Here is a 17383-nt window from a genome sequence, read left to right on the forward strand (position 1 = left end):
AGGGTCTGGTATAAAACATGGGCATGGACACATAATTACAGGTCAGTGAGATGAAAATAAGAGAACAAGGCAGAGTGAAGATTGAACCCAGGGTGTTTGACTCTCTCAAGTGAGACTTGAGTAGAAACTTACAGCAGGAACTTACAGGAGTCAGGGCTGAAATTCAGAGTCAATTTCTATCACACGGACACTATGATACCAGCTAGTGACAGGCATTGCCTCATGCCTCACACCAGCCTTCTATACCAGCACCCCCTTCTAGGCCATCCTGTGGAGCTGCTCCCACAAACCAGCTAGAAAGGGCTTCCTCACTGGAGCTGAAGGGGTCCTTCGGGAGAACGCTGGTGCCTCAAGTCTAACTGGTGTTTTCCTAAGCATGATCTTTTACTGACTATTTTGACTATTGCCCCTCTCAGGAGGATTTGGGAGTGTGGAGGAGGAAGAAACGGAGGTGGAGAAGGAAGTAGAGGAGAAGGAGGAGGAAGGATAAGCTTGAGGAATAAAGGAACATCACGAAAGGAAGAGATCAAGTGGCTTGAAATCATTGAAGCCCAAGGTGAGGGGGGCAAAGTAGAAACCAGTAAGTAGGCTTCGGTGAGTGGCTGATGATGGGCAAAATATACAAGTGGGGCCATGGTATTTCACTGCCAGTATTGAGATCTACCACTTTCAGCTTTGTAGCCAAGGGCAAACCATTTGACCACACTAAGCCTCAATTCCTCATCTGTATAATAGGTTGGAAACAGTGGAAACAGTGACAGACTTTATTTTTGGTCACTGCAGATGCTGACTGTAGCCATGAAATTAAAAAGATGCTTGCTCCTTGAAAGAAAAGTTATGACCAACCTAGACAGCATATTAAAAAGCAGAGACATTACTTTGCCAACAAAGGTCCGTCTAGTCAAGGCTGTGGTTTTTCCAGTAGTCATGTATGGATGCGAGAGTTGGACTATAAAGAAAAGCTGAGCACTGAAGAATTGATACTTTTGAACTGTGGTGTTGGAAAAGAGAAAGTCCCTTGGACTGTAAGGAAATCCAACCAGTCCACCCTAAAGGAAATCAGTCCTGAATATTCATTGGAAGGACTGATGCTGAAGCTGAAACTCCAATACTTTGGCCACCTGATGCGAAGAACTGAAAAGACCCTGATTCTGGGAAGGATTGAAGGCGGGAGGAGAAGGGGATGACAAAGGATAAGTTGGTTGGATGGCATCACCAACTCAACGGACATGAGTTTGAGTAAACTCTGGGAGTTGGTGATGGACAGGGAGGCCTGGCATGGTGCAGTCCATGGGGTTGCAAAGAGTTGGACATGACTGAGCAGCTGAACTGAACTGAACTGATAATAGGGATAAGGACAGTGCCTTATCTCTGTGTAGTTGTGAATATTACTGTGGTCCATGGCAAGTGATAAGTACAGAATCTGGCACAAGGAAAGCAATCACTACTGTTCTTATTGAGTGACTCTGTGGTGAAAACTTTGTGTGTATCATTCAACCATTAACATCCCCAGACTTCACTGAAAAAGATGGTAACCTCTGGGTCACAGAGCAGAAGAAGGAGTCCACCATTACAGTGGATGGTTTTTGACCCAGAGTGTGTGCTGCAGTTGTTAGGTCCATTATCACTCTGAGAATCATGGGAGGCTGATACAGCTTTGCTGCTATGGCAACACAGGTCTTTTTGATGTCCTGCTTGATCATTTCACAAGTAATGTTGTACATAATAAAAATTGCACAACCCTGAGCCCAACTAGAGCACTCTTAGCAAGCGAGAGACACCACAGCCAGCAAGGCAAGATGTATATAAACAGGGAATGAAAAGAATAACTTTTCTAAAGTAGCTGTGAACATGCCATGGGAGACAGAAAGGCTGTTTGCAAGCCATGCTCTCTGTATTACAGTTTGAACTTTCCTTTCCACGAAAGATGTTGAAAGGTTAATTTCATAATGAGAAGTAGATGCAACATGGGCAGAGAAAAGAGCATCATGTCCCAGGATAATAGGCGCAATGGGAACTTCCTAAGAATAGAGGAAAAAGGAGACCTCTTGGCAGTCCAGTGGGTAAGACTCTGCACTTCCACTGCAGAGGGTGCAGGTTTGATCCTGGTTCTCAGGAATTAAGATCCCACTTGCTGGCTGGCACAGCCAAAAGAATTTTTAAAAAATAGAGGAGAGAGAAGAGAGGGGTTTTGGAAGGGCCATGTTTCCTAGAAATCTTCCATTCTTTGTAAAACTTATCTCATCTGCTAGCTGCATCATGTAACTGCTCACACACAGCCCACAAGACCCAAGATCTGAGAAAGAGGCTCTTCTTAAAGCCTTGGGATGAATTTATTTGACTCCCTAGATTGCTGTCTGTTTGAGCTGGTCAGATTAAATATTGATGGAGACAGTGATTTCCAGTCACATCATACAACAACATGTTAACCTCCAGAGAGAATGAACCTGCTATGTGTGCCTGCGTTTGGAGACAGCTGGCTCTGAGGCTTCCTTCTCTGCTGGGATCCAGTTAATCTAAAATACAAGCAGAGCCTCGCTCTCCGTCGATCATAGCACTTACTCCTGGAAGGCAGATTTGATTTAATTTTCAAGGACACCCAGGTTGGCTTTCTTCCTTCTTTATTTTTTCTGTCCTCGTCCACCTTATTGGTTAGGAGTAATGGCTTACTCTCTTTCCCCCATACGGGAAGAAGGGTGTTCTTGCCTGCACCCGTGGTCAGTGACGGGAGGAGGTACCAGTGGTGGAGGCGCTTGGAAAGGCTTTGAAAGCCCAGGCATGGCCAGGATGCAAGTGCTGGTCTTCATGAAAGAATTTAGCTCACCACTCAGGAATCCTATGCTTCTTTCAGATCCCTCCTCAGTCTCTGCCCTGCCCTGGAAATCTAAGACACTTACCTTCCCCCTGGATGCTGAGTTTTCTCCCTAAAATTCTCAGGTAATCTCCCAATAATGGGTTCTTTTTTTTTTTGTCATCCATCATGCTCACCATCATGACACACACTCAGATATCCCCACACTGTCCCCAAGAAGATCCACCTTTCAGCAATTACTTAGAAAGAATCTGAATCCCTGATTCTGTGAAGAGTACCTATAGCCAAAATCTGATAGGGATTTGCATTTTAAAAGAAATAATACTCAAAAACATTTAGGACCTACAGGAGAGATTGTCATGGAAGAGATTTTGTATGTGGAAAGAACTGAGTGGGAAGTATTAATCAGAGAGGAAATTTAGAGTGGACATTCATTGTGTTGGATCAAAGAAAAGGTGTCATATTTGGCTGGTAAGTGTTTTTAAAAAAGTGAAGTTAGTAAATTCAGAAGAAACTCTTGCTAGTCAGACTTTGTGGAGAGAAAGTACACTCACTACAAAAAAGGAAGAGAAGCAGAATAGTAACAACTTTGCATTTATTCACTCACAGTTCAAAAGAGAACCCAGATGGAGAAGAATGGATACACGTGTATGTATGTATGGCTGAGTCCCTTTGCTGTCCGCCTGAAACTATTAATGTATTATTAATCGGCTATAATTAGTTCAGTCGCCCAGTCATGTCCAACTCTTTGTGACCCCATGGACTGCAGCACGCCAGGCTTCCTGTCCATCACCAACTCCCAGAGCTTGCTCAAACTCATGTCCATTGAGTTGGTGATGCCATCCAACCATCCCATCCTCTGTCCTCCCCTTCTCCTCCCGCTTTCAATCTTTCCCAGCATCAGGGTCTTTCCCAGTGAATCAGTTCTTTGCATCAGGTGGCCAAAGTACTGGAGTTTCAGCTTCAATAATCAGTCCTCCCAATGAATATTCAGGGTTGATTTCCTTTACAATCAACTGATTTGATCTCCTTGCAGTCCAATGGCCTCTCAAGAGTCTTCTCTAACACCACAGTTCAAAAGCATCAATTCTTTAGCATTCAGCCTTCTTTATGGTCCAACTCTCACATCCGTACATGACTACTGGAAAAACCATAGCTTTGACTAGATGGATCTTTGTCGACAAAGTAATATCTCTGTTTTTTAACATGCTGTCTAGGTTGGTCATAGCTTTTCTTCCAAGGAGCAAACATCTTTTAATTTCATGGCTGCAGTCACCATCTGCAGTGATTTTGGAGCCCAGGAAAATAAAATCTGACACTGTTTCCATTGTTTCCCCATCTATTTTCCCTGAAGTGATGGGACTGGATGCCATGATCTTCATTTTTTGAATGTTGAGTCCAATACAAAATTAAAAATTTAATAAATAAAAAGATTCACATACCCCAAATGTTCCAAATATAGCTACAAGTTTTCTGATTTTTTTTTTTTTAAAGAGGGAACAGACCCAGAACATAGTATGATTCCGAGCAAACACAGGTCCAGAGTGAACGATGTATTCTCAATGAAGACAAGGCCTGAGAAGGAGAAAGTGACATGCAAAGAAGGAAGAAACCCAACAGTTCTCCACTCAGAATTCTCTTCTCTGACCACTGCCTTTTCTTGATGCTTCTCAACTCTCTCATCTAACTGTTGGTCCCTGGGATGGGAAATGGGCACCCACATCCCTTTCTTTGAAACTGCACATGCTGGTTTGGCTTCTGACTGGTACCTGAACACCTTCATGGTTTTGCCACTGAACAGCTGTGTGATCACCTAAGTCACTTGCTCTTTTTGGGCCTCATCTGCAGGTGAGGGTGCTGGACTAATGTGATGAAGGGACCCAGGATTTCTTCAGTCTAGGATATATGTTATATTTCAAACAGACTCTGCTATTTGGTAAAGAAAAATACTTGAAGACCAATGATCTTGAGAATCTGCAACAAACCCTTATGCTGGTCAAGAAGTTTTGCTGTTTTGACTGAAATTGACTTTAGCCACATGATTTCTGGGACATCAGAGAGTCCATTCCTGTAATAATCAGGCTGACCCATATCTCTTGGTACGTTGTTATGACAGCATCAGGAGGCGCAACCACAGGGATGATAGAGGACCAGATGCACTAGCCAAAAACTGAGGCCAAGGATTTTTCTTGATTTTATAAGCTTGTAGGGGAAGGAGAAGGTTCAGTTCACACTAACAAGCAATAATCCTAACTGGCAGCCTGTTTCTATAGCACTTCAACATGTCATACACTGTTGCAAGCAAAAGACTTAGAAGAAACTCATTTAACTTTCACAGCAACCCTATAAAATAGGTATTATTATATCCTATTTTATAGATAAGGTAACTGGGATGCAGACTAGTTGAGCAGCTTGCCCACGATTATGCAGTTATTAAGAAATGGGCCTAGGATCTGAAACCAAGTACTCATGTCTCGATTCAATGGGCATGAGACACATGAGGATCATTCACTACTAAATCTCTTGCTAAATAAAGAACGGAGCCAGGGAACTTTCTCCTGGATGTCAGCTCCCTTAAGATCAGTCTATTGAGCCTTCAGACTAAATTCCCCAAAGACATTAGAGAAAATTTGGCTTTCTAATTAATCTAAGGGTTGGCACTAGTGGGAAATTAATGAAAAGGTTTCTGGTAAATTCCATTTAACTTTTTCTGAACTTGTAAATATCTTGGCAAGGGAAGTGTTCATAGAGTAAACAGTTTTTACAAATAGGGATACACCATATTCATTACTGCTTTTAACCTTAATAAGCACCACCCTTCAAAGGATTCCCTTTGGACAGAGATGAAGACTGAGGCCAGAAGGTTGTAGCAAAGTGACTTATTCAAGCGCCAAAGTAAATGATGTCAGAGAAGGATCAAAACCGTGATTTCCTGACTTAAGACCAAAGATTTTCAAACGAGACCACACGAATCCTATATTTCACAGTGTAATTCTTTTTAAAATTCTTTTTACTGGAGTACAGTTGTTTCACAATGCTATGTTAGTTTCTACCGTAGAGCAAAGTGAATCAGCTGTGAGTGAAAAAAGAAAGTGAAAATGTTAGTCTCCCAGTCATATCAGACTCTTTGCAACCCCATGGACTGCAGCCTGCCAGGCTCCTATGTCTATGGGATTCCCCAGGCAGGAATACTGGAGTCGGAAACACTCCCTTCTCCAGGGGCTCTTTCTCACCTGGGGATCGGACCCAGGTCTCCTGCATTGCTGGCAGAGTCTTTGCGGTCTGAGCCACCAGGGAATCAGCTCTGTGTATACATATATGCCCTCGTTTTTGGCTTTGCTCACCATTTAGGTCGCCGCAGAGAACTGAGTAGACTTCCTTGAGCTGTAGAGTAGGTTTGAGTTACCCGTTTCACACGTAGAATCAGCAGTGCGTGTATGTCAACCCCAATCTTTCCATTCGTCCCATCCCTGCCCCCTTGCCCCTCTTGTCCATACATTTGGCCTCTGTGTATGTGTCTCTATTTCTGCTTCGTAAATAAAATCAACTATACCAGTTTTCTAGATCCCATATATATGCTTTAGCAAACAATATTTGCTTTTCTCTTTCTGACTCACTTCAGTCTGTATGACAGTTTCTAGGTATATTTCAGTTTCTTTCAGTCTCTGCCTCTCTCTCCAACTTTCAAATAAATTATATCTTAGCATCTGTGTAAGTCAGGCCCATGGAAGTTCAAGTGAAATGTGTTTGAATGACATGAATGCCCATAGAGATTGGCATAGGATTAAACAATCCCATTGTATAGATCTCCTTTCTAATGCCTCCCACACATCCCCTCACCTCCTCTCAATCTCACTGTTCTTATCTTGACTCACAGCTTCATTAATTCACCCCTAGATTTCTGCCTCTGGTTTCTCTATTCTTCCCTTTTCTGAAATCCTATGTGCCTGCTACTTGCAATTTTATCTTTCTAAAGCTTTGTTTAAAAGTCCAGGTTTTGTCTATAATCTTTATAGGTTTCTATTGTCCTGAGGGTTACTCCATAGTCCTTGGTACATGTAAAGGCATTTGGGGTTCATAAGCAAGGCAAATTTCTGCCTCCACTTCTCTGTACGCCAAGCAGTTGTCATGGATACTTTAACAGCTGTTAGTGTCATCAATATTCCGAGGAGCAGTACACACTTTAGAGAAGTCAGTACAGCGCTACTACTATTAAGAACATAAGCTTTGGAATGCGATAACATGAGCTTGGCTCCCAGTTCTGCTTCCACTAGCTTGGGAACAGCTGGAGGGTTGGCTGGAGGATTCATAATCTAGGATGACCTCACTCAGATGTCTGGAAATTGACAGGTGATTGGCCAAAGGCTGGCTGACTCTCAGCTGGTCCTCCTAGGTTCTCTGCCACGTAACCTCCTGTCTTCCTGCACAACACCTTGGATGCATTCACATGGTAGTCCTAGGATCTCAAGTGGAGCAGGAGAGCAAGCCCTAATGTGTAAGTGTGTTTCAATTCTCTGCCTACATCAGAGTTACTAACGTCCCTGGACCAAAGCACGTCACATGGCTGAACCAAGATTTAAGAGGTAATGAAATAGACTTCACTTCTTAAAAGACAGAGAGGAATCTTGAGCAACATACCCTACCTTCTAAGTTTCAGTCTCCTCACATGAATAACGGGGATGCCAGTGTTCATTTCTGAATTATAAATTTGCAGAGAGGATCAAATAATATGACATACATCATGTGGCCAATTCAGTATTTGACACCAAGAATGCAATCAATAGATATTATTCACTAAGTTCAAATATGAATCCTGCAGTAGATATTAAAATGTAAAGAACATTCTTTGACCTTTCATGGAATCTAAATTGTCAGTGAATTCTCAGTACAGTTTTAGCTCATGTGGCTTCTTTCTTTATCCTACTGGGTTTATTGCAGAATATTGATGTATGAGTTTAAAGAATGGTACTTGATTTCCAAGAGGTTAGGGACTGGGGATTGGGGGTAGCTTTAAAAAGCCCAGGAGCAAAAAAAAAGTCTTTACATATGCAGACAATCAAAGAGACCACAATAAGTTTTAAAAAACACTGTCTCTGGATTATAGTGCTTAAAAGTACTTCAGAATATCCTTTAGATTTATTAATTTTGTTATAGATTAATTCTCTGAATAGGGTTTTTGGTTGAACTCACAGAAGTCTTATTTTCATTTAAGTCAATTTATTAGAGCAATGGGTGGCTACATTTGGCTGTATTCTGAATGATGTAGAAGATATCAAGCAATTGGTTTTGTTTCAGAATGTAATCTTGTCTGCAATTATTCAACTCTCTATATCCAGACACTAGCAATGTGATTTTGCAATTCAGCTTATCAAGAGGCCGCATCCATTTCCCCACTCCTTGAGTCTAAGCTGGCCTTGTCCAATAGGATGCAATGGAACACACAATGTGTGAGTTCTGAGCCCAGACCCGAGAAGCCTTTTCCACTATTGCTCTTGGAATGCCGCAGTTTCCATGAGAACAAACCTGATTTCACTTGCTGGAGAATAAGTTACATGGAGGAGAAGCAAGGCTTACCAGTCAATGGTCAGCCAGCCCCTGGCAAATGGCCCGCCAGCCATATGATGTATGACTGAGGCCATTCCAGACTGGTCAAACCAACAGTTCAACACAGACACATGAGGGAAGGCGGTCACGATCAGCCTAGAGTGCTTAGACTAGAAGGGTGCTCTAGTTATAGGGCGTTTTCTTACACAAAAGAACCTGAACGACACAGAACTGATGGCTGCAACCCTCTGCTTTCTCTTGTGTAGGCTTCAAGGATATCCTGATACCTCATGAGATACAGATAGTCCAACTCAATAGTCTATCTCTGTTGCATCCCATGTGCCTTAACAGATGGGAATTAAAATGTTTGCTAGAAAATTCTGTCAATTACTGTCATAAGCATAAGAAAGGGAGTTTCTACCCATTGTCCTCCTTTCCCACATATAAAATATCTATGTGTTCAACACCAAATGCTTCTCATCTGTGAACACCACGTGAAATGTGTCTCTGTGACCATGGCGGCATAAACAAGCCAGCATAATTTTTAGAATCAGGTCAACTTAGGTTTTTCTTGGGCTCTGATGCTATTGATTAGTTATGTGATCTGAGAAAATTATTCAGCATCTCCAAGTCTCACTTTATTCAACTGCCAATTAAGAATGCTATCTATATCTTCTTATTTCAAATTCAACTGCAGCTTGGGTTTACTACATGAAACCACAGTAGTAATTGTGTGATAATATAAAGTTAATCTCAAGTATTTTTATACTCTTCCCTTTAGGAAGTATAGTCTATGTTCCTTTCCCTAGACTCTGGCCAAGGTCTGTGACTGCTTTGACAAACAGAATATGGTGGGAGTGAAGCTGTACCAGTTTTCAGGCTCAGATGTTAACAGCCTAGAAAATTCCACTTCCTGTCCGTTAGCTTTCAGTTCCAGTTCCTGTTGGCATTCTCACCCTCAGAGCCCTGAGCTAGTAGGCAAGGAGTCTCACTGCCCTGCTGCAGATAACACATGGGGAGCACCCAGAGATGACCCGTCAGCTTTGAGACGGTCCCACTGACAGCCATGCACGCGAGTGAAGCCCTCCTGGACCCTCAGAGCAGCCCTACCGCTGCTACATACCAAGAATACGTCACATGGAACCGGGCAAGTAGCCCTGGGAATGCTGCCTCTCTTGAACCACTCAGTTCTAGAGTAGTTAAGAAAACTTTGTACATGTGGGGTACTTGGGATACTGGGTGAATAGGACTGAGGGGTCCCCTGGGGTGCAAGACTTTTAGTCTTCAAACCAGCAAACACTCTCTTAATATACACTGGAGATTATCATTGTTAGTTTGTGCCAAAGCAAAAATGAACAGTGCTGTGGTGATTTCATTTCTAGTAAATCTCCCCTAAGGTCACCAAGGGATTTCATCCACTCACAGGAGGTGAAAAACATCTCTGGATGGAAACACTGCATGAGGCTGTTTTATATAAGACAATCAGTTCCAGTTGATTTTTCTTATCTATAAGACATCTTTTTGTTTGTTTGTTTTTAAGATAGGCTTTCTTTAGAACCCTTATACAAGTTCTGTATAAGGTTGCTGAATATGAAAACAGCAATGTGAGCCTGACCAAACAAGCTCCAACAAAAAGCATTGTTATTGAACTTTTAAAATAATCTTAATGAGCAGAGCAGTTGAGAGAAATAGCCCATGTCTTGCTAAAGTTAGTATCTTTTATCATTGTTATTTGGGAAAGACTTGAAAAGTGTATATAACTACTACCTTAATTTTTCCCTTAAATATACATTCTTGATGTATCCATATTATGAAATAAAGTTGCATTTTTTCCCTACTGGCAAAAATCTGTGTTGAAGATTTAGAAAATAGAGATATGAACAACAATGTGAAAACATTTTTGATAGAATAAAGGCATTTCCCCACTATGTGGTAATTGGTTATCACCAAAAAAAAAAAAGAAAAAAAAAAATGAAAAGGAACAAATGAAAAGTATCTGTGTTGCCGATGATACCAGGAGTTCTCAATAATGTGAAATGAGGAAAAATGGGAAAAAAAAAAACCCCAAAAACCAGATAACTCTGTTTTCACTTGTGTGCAAATTATATGTGGACTCAAAAAAAAAAAAAAAAAGAAACAATCAAATATAACAAAACAGACTCACAGTTGCAAGAGAACAATCTGGTAGTTGCCCAAGGAAGAAGGAGGGCAAAATTGGGAAAAGGAACAGAGAGGTAAAATCCAGCAGTTACAAAGTCAGTCAGTCGCAGGGATGTAATGTACAGTAGAGGAAATATAGTCAAAAGCTTATAATAACGTTATGTGGTTCATGGGCTTCCCAGGTGGTGCTGGTGGTAAAGAACCCGCTTGCCAGTGCAGGAGACATAAGAGACCTGGGTTTGATCCCTGGGTCAGGAAGATCCCCTGGAGGAGGAAATGGCAACCCACTCAGTATTCTTGCCTGGAGAATCCCATGGGCAGAGGAGCCTGGCGGGCCACAGTCCATGGGGCCTCAAAGAGTCGGGCACGACTGAGCAGCTGAGCACCTGTAAAACAGATCACCAATGAAAACCGACTCTACAGCACAGGGAACTCTACTCAATGCTCTGGTGACCTAAATGGGAAGGAAATCCAAAAAACAAGGAGATACGCGTAAATATGTAGCTGGTTCGCTTTGCCGTGCAGCAGAACCTAACACACACTGTAAGGCCAACTATACTCCAATCAAAATTAATAATAAAAAAACGACACCAGTAGTGCTCCACCCCACAGAGAAACACAGCAGGTCTATATTTCCACAGAAGCAAGTGAGAGGTTCCTGAATCGGGTGTCTCTTGACCAGAAGATGCAGGACCAGCGTTCCATGTGGTCCATCTGCAGGGGCCTCCCCGAACACTTGGCTCCACATTGCCCAGAGGCAGTGGGGCCAGGGCCAGGAGGGAAAAGCCTTCTTCATAGCAGAATTGCTGGGTGAAAGTATACAAATAGTTTTCTTTTTTTTAATGCTTTAGATTCCTACTGTCAAATTATTTCCTAGTGGCTTGCAGCAATGTTCTTTCCGTTCATCGTGTTTTATAAAGTATTATCATTGTTTAAATTTGCCAATTAGGCATTATTAATTTATTTGCTCTTTTAATATTAGTAATGAATTTAATTATCCACGTTGATTAGATATTTATATAACTTTTTTGTCTTTTTTTAATCGACCTGTTTATGTGCTGTGCTGCGCTAAGTCATTTCAGTCCTGTCTGACTTGTGCGATCCACCTGTCTGATCCACCTGTGCAGTCCTGTGGACTGGAGCTTACTGAACGCCTCTGTCCCTATAACCTGTTCTTATTTTTGTTTTAGGAGTCTTAGTTATGCTTTTTATTTTCATTCAGATGCTCTCTGTTAAAAATTATTCTCAGGCTTTTCTTCACAATCATTTTATTTACTTATAGGAGACCCTGCTCGTTCCTTTGAGGGACCGGAGAATCCGGCAGATTTGTGTCCTGGTGGGATTGCCAGCAAGTTGAAGGATTCTGCAGCCTAGCCCTCAGTGCCAGCCTGCGACAGATGTTTCTCCATCTCAAACAAACAAACAAAACCCTGCTTTGGAGTCACTAGTTTCCTATTCAGTTCTTTTATTTCAAATTGCATGTTTCCCACTAGTGCAATTATAAAGACGGTATCCTTTGTCGCTCTTATTTAGGGAGAGCATTTCACACTGATTCAGTGAGCCCCGCGATGCTGAGATGAGCGCCCTGACCTCGCGTTTGTGCTAGGTCCAGCCACAATCTCTCCGTTTACGGATGCTTATTCTCCAGGCCACAAAGGACAGTGTGGGACTCTGGGCCTGAGGAGCCCCTCCGCGGATGGAGAGGGTGAAAGGGGTTTGTGAGACTCAAGCCGGTGTCTGGCTTTATCTTCCCGTCTAGGTCAGATCCGCGCATAAATATCACTCAGGTTCCCAAGAATCAGCCCGCCCTGCCGGCCCCACCCGGGGGGAGTCTGGCGAAACAGAATCAGCCTGTAGGCTGCTAGAGGACTGCCCGCTTTCCCACCTGAATTCCCCTCCCGCGGCTGGTGGGGCTTTGCGGTGGGTGTGTATTTCAGTTAGTCAAAGAGAGATCAGTTCCTGTGCTGAAAGGCAACCTGGGGCAATGTTTGACAGAGCCCAGACCCGGGGAGGGACAATTCCCGCCTAAGTGGTTCTCACGCTGGGTCTGGCGTTGGGTGCCAGCTCGCACATTAACTCCTTTGACGGTATTTTCGCCAGTTTACTCAGCGTTCTCAAGGGACGGCTTTGTCGATTGTTTCTCCGGCTGCTGTTTGGACAGTCGATAGCCTCTCGATGCCAGCTTGGGCTGTCTGCTAAGAAAGGGGCCAACGTGAAATTTTAAACCCAGCAACTGCTGGTCATGGTATGGGGTGGCTCCAGCTCTCTCCTCTCCCTTCCCCCCCCCCCCCCCTCTCCTAAATGGTAATGGGCTTTTTATCAAATGCCCGACTTTCCTTATTCTCCCAGGCTTTGGGGAAGAAGGATTGTGTCCTAGGGTGGGTAGGTCAGAATTAGGGAAGTGTTGAAACTTCCAGCAGAAACTGGGGATGATGCTAAGCCAGAGTGTAGGCAGATACAATTTACATGGCAAGGTAATTCCAGAAAGATGCCTATATCTGGGACATTTTCCTGTGTCAATTTCCAGTGAGCAGTAGTGGTAGGCTGGCTTAGACACAGGCTGTAACCTAAAAGAAAAGGTGGATTTATGAACAGTCTGGGCCTTCAGCCATGTCAATAAGACCCACAACTGTCACAGCTCCATGCTGTTTGTAAACAGTTGCACTAGAAGGGAACAGAACTAGGAACCACTTCCTTCTCTCAATGCCCGCCTTAGGCGTGTACCTTAGCACTCCAACATAGCACCTTCCTGGGACCACCTGGTGTCCACCTGCCAAGTAGGAGTCACATGCTCTTTTTGAGGACAAATCTATAGTCTGAAATTAGCTCCTTCTATATTGCCATAAGCTTTCTAGCTTACTCATGTTGCAAGTTCTTACTCCAATTTAAAATCCTAACTTATTAAATCTATTCCCATTTTAGCTTCCATGCTAAGCATTGTTTTGAATTTTACCAATTGAAAAAATAAGATGTTCATTTTTTTACTATTTTTAAAGTAAAATTTTATTCCACTTTTTGTACTTTAGTTTGAGATAAAGATTTTACTTTAAAAAAGTTTTTTGCTGTTTCAGAATCAAATAGGGGTGATTGTCTATGCCTTTATTTAATAACACAATTTCTTGAAAGATTTCTAACTTGGTTCTATAGAACTGTTAGTTTAGAAAGCTACTACAAATTGACATAGACATTTTTGTATATGATTATAAAATATTTCAGGGCTTATCATAATCTTCTATTTCAGTTAACAGAGTAAAAATTTATACATAATTTTTGTTAGCTCAGAAATCCCAAGGTGTTAATTTATGTTTTTGATAAATACAAACACAAAAGAAAAATGGGAGTGAGGAAGCAACTCATCCCAGGAATTAAAATGGCCCTCCTAGTCGGTCTCCTTAATTGCCCTGACCACACCCTCTTATGGTGTGGAAGGGTGAGAAGAATACCCAACAAACTGGAGATTAAGTTATACTCATCTGATATTAAAGGGGAAGAACATTTTAAAAATGCATTTGCTGATCACTGCCACTTGCTTTGCAGAACCTAATGCATCCCTCCCTGATAACATCAAAGGAATTAAGGCCCTCTTTATGTAGCAAATGCTTTTCACAGTTCAATAACCATTCCTGTTGCTGATATAATATTTCACCCACATTTCCCAGTGCTCAGAGCAGGCCTCAGAACTAGAGCTGTTTCATTTCTTTTGAGAGCATCTTCATCTCTCTTGGCTACAGTTGACCACCCCTCTCCAATTGTTTGCAGGTCATAAACATTATATTACTCAGCAAGGTAGAAAAATCATTTCTCTGCTTTGGAGTCTAGTGTCTAAGACATGGAGAATACAAACGCCCTGCCCTGGCATTATCTCTTGTTTCCCCTGGCTGTATAAAGAACTGACCAAGAGCAGTGAGTGAATGGCTTGACACATGAACCAGAAACAACGAGCAAAAGACAGGAATCTAATGTGCCTGCAATAGAAACCATTGTGCAAGGCACTTCCTGGGAATTATTTAGGGATTATACTGTCAAAATTGCTTAATCTGTAGGAAATACCCCAGGCCTTCGATTCACATCAGCAAATATGTATTAAGTGCTTACTTTGTACTCAGGACTGAGTTAAGCACTTCGGGGAACAAAAAGAAAATATAAGTACATGGTCATCTAAGCAAAAGCACAAGTGGATTCCAGGGAAAGAGGGCAAAAGTGGGGTGCCTGGCTCTCTGCATGTATTATTCTCTTCCTATCTTAAATACACTGCAGGTGGGTCTTCTTGGCTCCTGTCTAGCTTGCTCTTAAAGAAAACAAAAAGAAAAACCAAAAAAGGTTTTATTCCAGATTCATTGTTTCAAATTTTAGTTTTAGAAACAAACACCCTGATGGTTTTGAAACCTAAGAAGAAGGAATCATTAAAAATCAACATCTGTCAGAGAGCAAATGGGGGGAGGCAAGACTTTAAAAGACTCTCAGATCCTTAAAAGGACTGCTCTGAAGACATGAGGGGGAAAAAAAGGAGAATGGGAAAGGAAACGGAATGGGAACAATTCTGTATGATTTATTTTAGCAACACTAGAGGAAAAAAATGAGGGAGACCCACGAGGCTCCAACGTTTAGGAATGTTTTGCCCCTGTTTTGTTTTACTTTTTTATTCTAGAAACCAATGGACTCCAATCTAAATTTTTTTTTTTTTTTTCATTAAGTCACCTAGAGAGCTCTCTGGTTTCTCGACCAACTCCCATCCCTCTTTTAAGGAAAGATTCAGCCATGCTTGTTGTTTTAAAAGGTTTCTAATCACAGGAGAACCACAGTCAACTTTGCTCATTTCCTGTGCCAATTAACAGACAGGAGCGGTGTCTCCCCACTGTTACCACAAGGCATTCCAGAGACTGACCCTTTCAAACTTGACTCCCAGTGCCTGGGAAAGTGGCATGGGTTTTGGAAAAAGGCAGGAAGTTAGAAATCCTGAGAGTTACAGCCCAAGAGCCTGAGAACCAGGAGGGCAGGGCAGCTTGTCGACAGAGAGAATGGAAGCCCCAGGAGTGATGGAGAGCTTTATTTTTATTTCTAAATTTTATTTTGTAATGAAAGTCTGGGGCCTGGGAATAAAACAACAGCAAAAAATACCTTGTTTTATTGGGCACTCAAGGAGATTCCTGGGCCTGGCGTGCTCTATAGAAGTCTGCCAAAAGGCCCCAAGTGTTCTCCTCTCCAGAGTTTAGATGAGGGAAAAGAAAGCTCCCCAGGTTGGCCCGGCAGGGCTGGTGCAGAAATCAAACGGGAAGACTAGGTTTTCGTGGAGGCCGGGAACCCCTGTGTCCTTACAGATGCTCTGACCTCCAGAGGGAGGCTGGGCAATGCCTGGGGGGAAAGAGAGACTTGCTTAAGAGAGCTGAGATTCTGATTTGTACTTTGGAAAGGCTCAAACCAAGTCAAGGAAAGCTCTGGAACCCGCTCCTCCCTTCTTGACTAAATCTTTGAAGCTCCTCCTCCCTCAAGAACCTAATTGTCATCTATTCCAGCATATAAATTATGTATTGATACAGAGATCCTGTGTAACAAATTGCCGCGGAATGTAGTGCTTTTGCAAAGCACCATTTATATTTTCCCCCAAGCCTATGGTGGCCTGGGAAGTTCTACTGATTCGGGCCATGGCTTTGATGATTACATCAGGGCTTCCACAAATGATTACGGGCAGCAGGCCGCAGACTGGGTGCTGGCTGGTCTGGGACGGCTGAACAGAGAAGGGTCAGCTCTGCTCCTCCGCACGCACTCATCCTCCATGGGCCTAGCTCGGGCTTGTTCTCAAGGTCATGGTGCAGTTTCAAGAGCGAGAGTGCAGGTGGACGGGGCCTCTTGAAGATATCCTCTCCGCGTATCTGATTCAGAAACTGAGCTCTGCTCAACTCCCAGGGAACCCCTGGACTTGAATGATGACAAAACAGAGCCCGAGACCTTTCTTCTAGCTTCCATTGATATGTGAATTTCCCACAAGAGGTGACCAGAACCCCAATAATGGCTGTGAATGAATTTCAACAGCTCAGCAGAGTAGAGACTATTTTTTAAAATTATGAAGAGAAGTATTATTGAGTTTAACCTGACACCAAATGTCTTTCTAATTTCATGGTTTCTTAAGTCCAAGGATCCAGGCCGCATGTTTCTTAAGCCCAATTACCAGGCAGCAAATAATAATAATAATAATAATAATGAGGGTAATTCTAGATAAATAGTGTCTCTAAGTGCATAATGTTCTAGGTTTATGGGTGTCACTTTTCCACCTCTAATCAAACAAAAAAGAATTATAAGAAAATGGCTAGTATGATGTTAGGTTTTGCAAAAGGTATAGAATTAAAACAGAAAAAAGCTCTTGTCTTCCAGGTGTTGGTGTTTAACTTGGAGATACAGTACTCTTGTTGTTTAGTGGCTAAGCCAAGTCGAACTCTTTTGCGACCCCATGGACTGTAGCCCAGTATGCTCCTCTATCCATAGGTTTTCCTAGGCAAGAATAGTACAGTGGTTAGCCATTTCCTCCTCTGGGGGATTTTCTCCATCCAGGGATCGAACCCACATCTCATGCATTTCAGGCAGATTCTCTACTGCTGGGTCATTGGGGAAACCCCATACTGTACTCTTGTTAGTAACGATTATTTAGGATGTAGCTCAAAGTGAGGAGTGTCTGTAGTCAATCTGACACAGGAGTGTGGCCTCAACAAAATTGCAGACAGGATGCAGTAGACTGATTACAAAATGGTTCAATCTTTCAAACCACTGTTGGGAAGCCTGCCATTTGCAATGTGGCTTTGTAGGTGCTCCCATCATAAGGCAGGGTGTATTTCAGTACCTGTTGAAGCTGGGCTGGCTTTGTGACTCATTTTA

The sequence above is a fragment of the Dama dama genome, chromosome 23 (genome assembly GCF_033118175.1).
Source record: "Dama dama isolate Ldn47 chromosome 23, ASM3311817v1, whole genome shotgun sequence".
Lineage (NCBI taxonomy): Eukaryota > Metazoa > Chordata > Mammalia > Artiodactyla > Cervidae > Dama > Dama dama.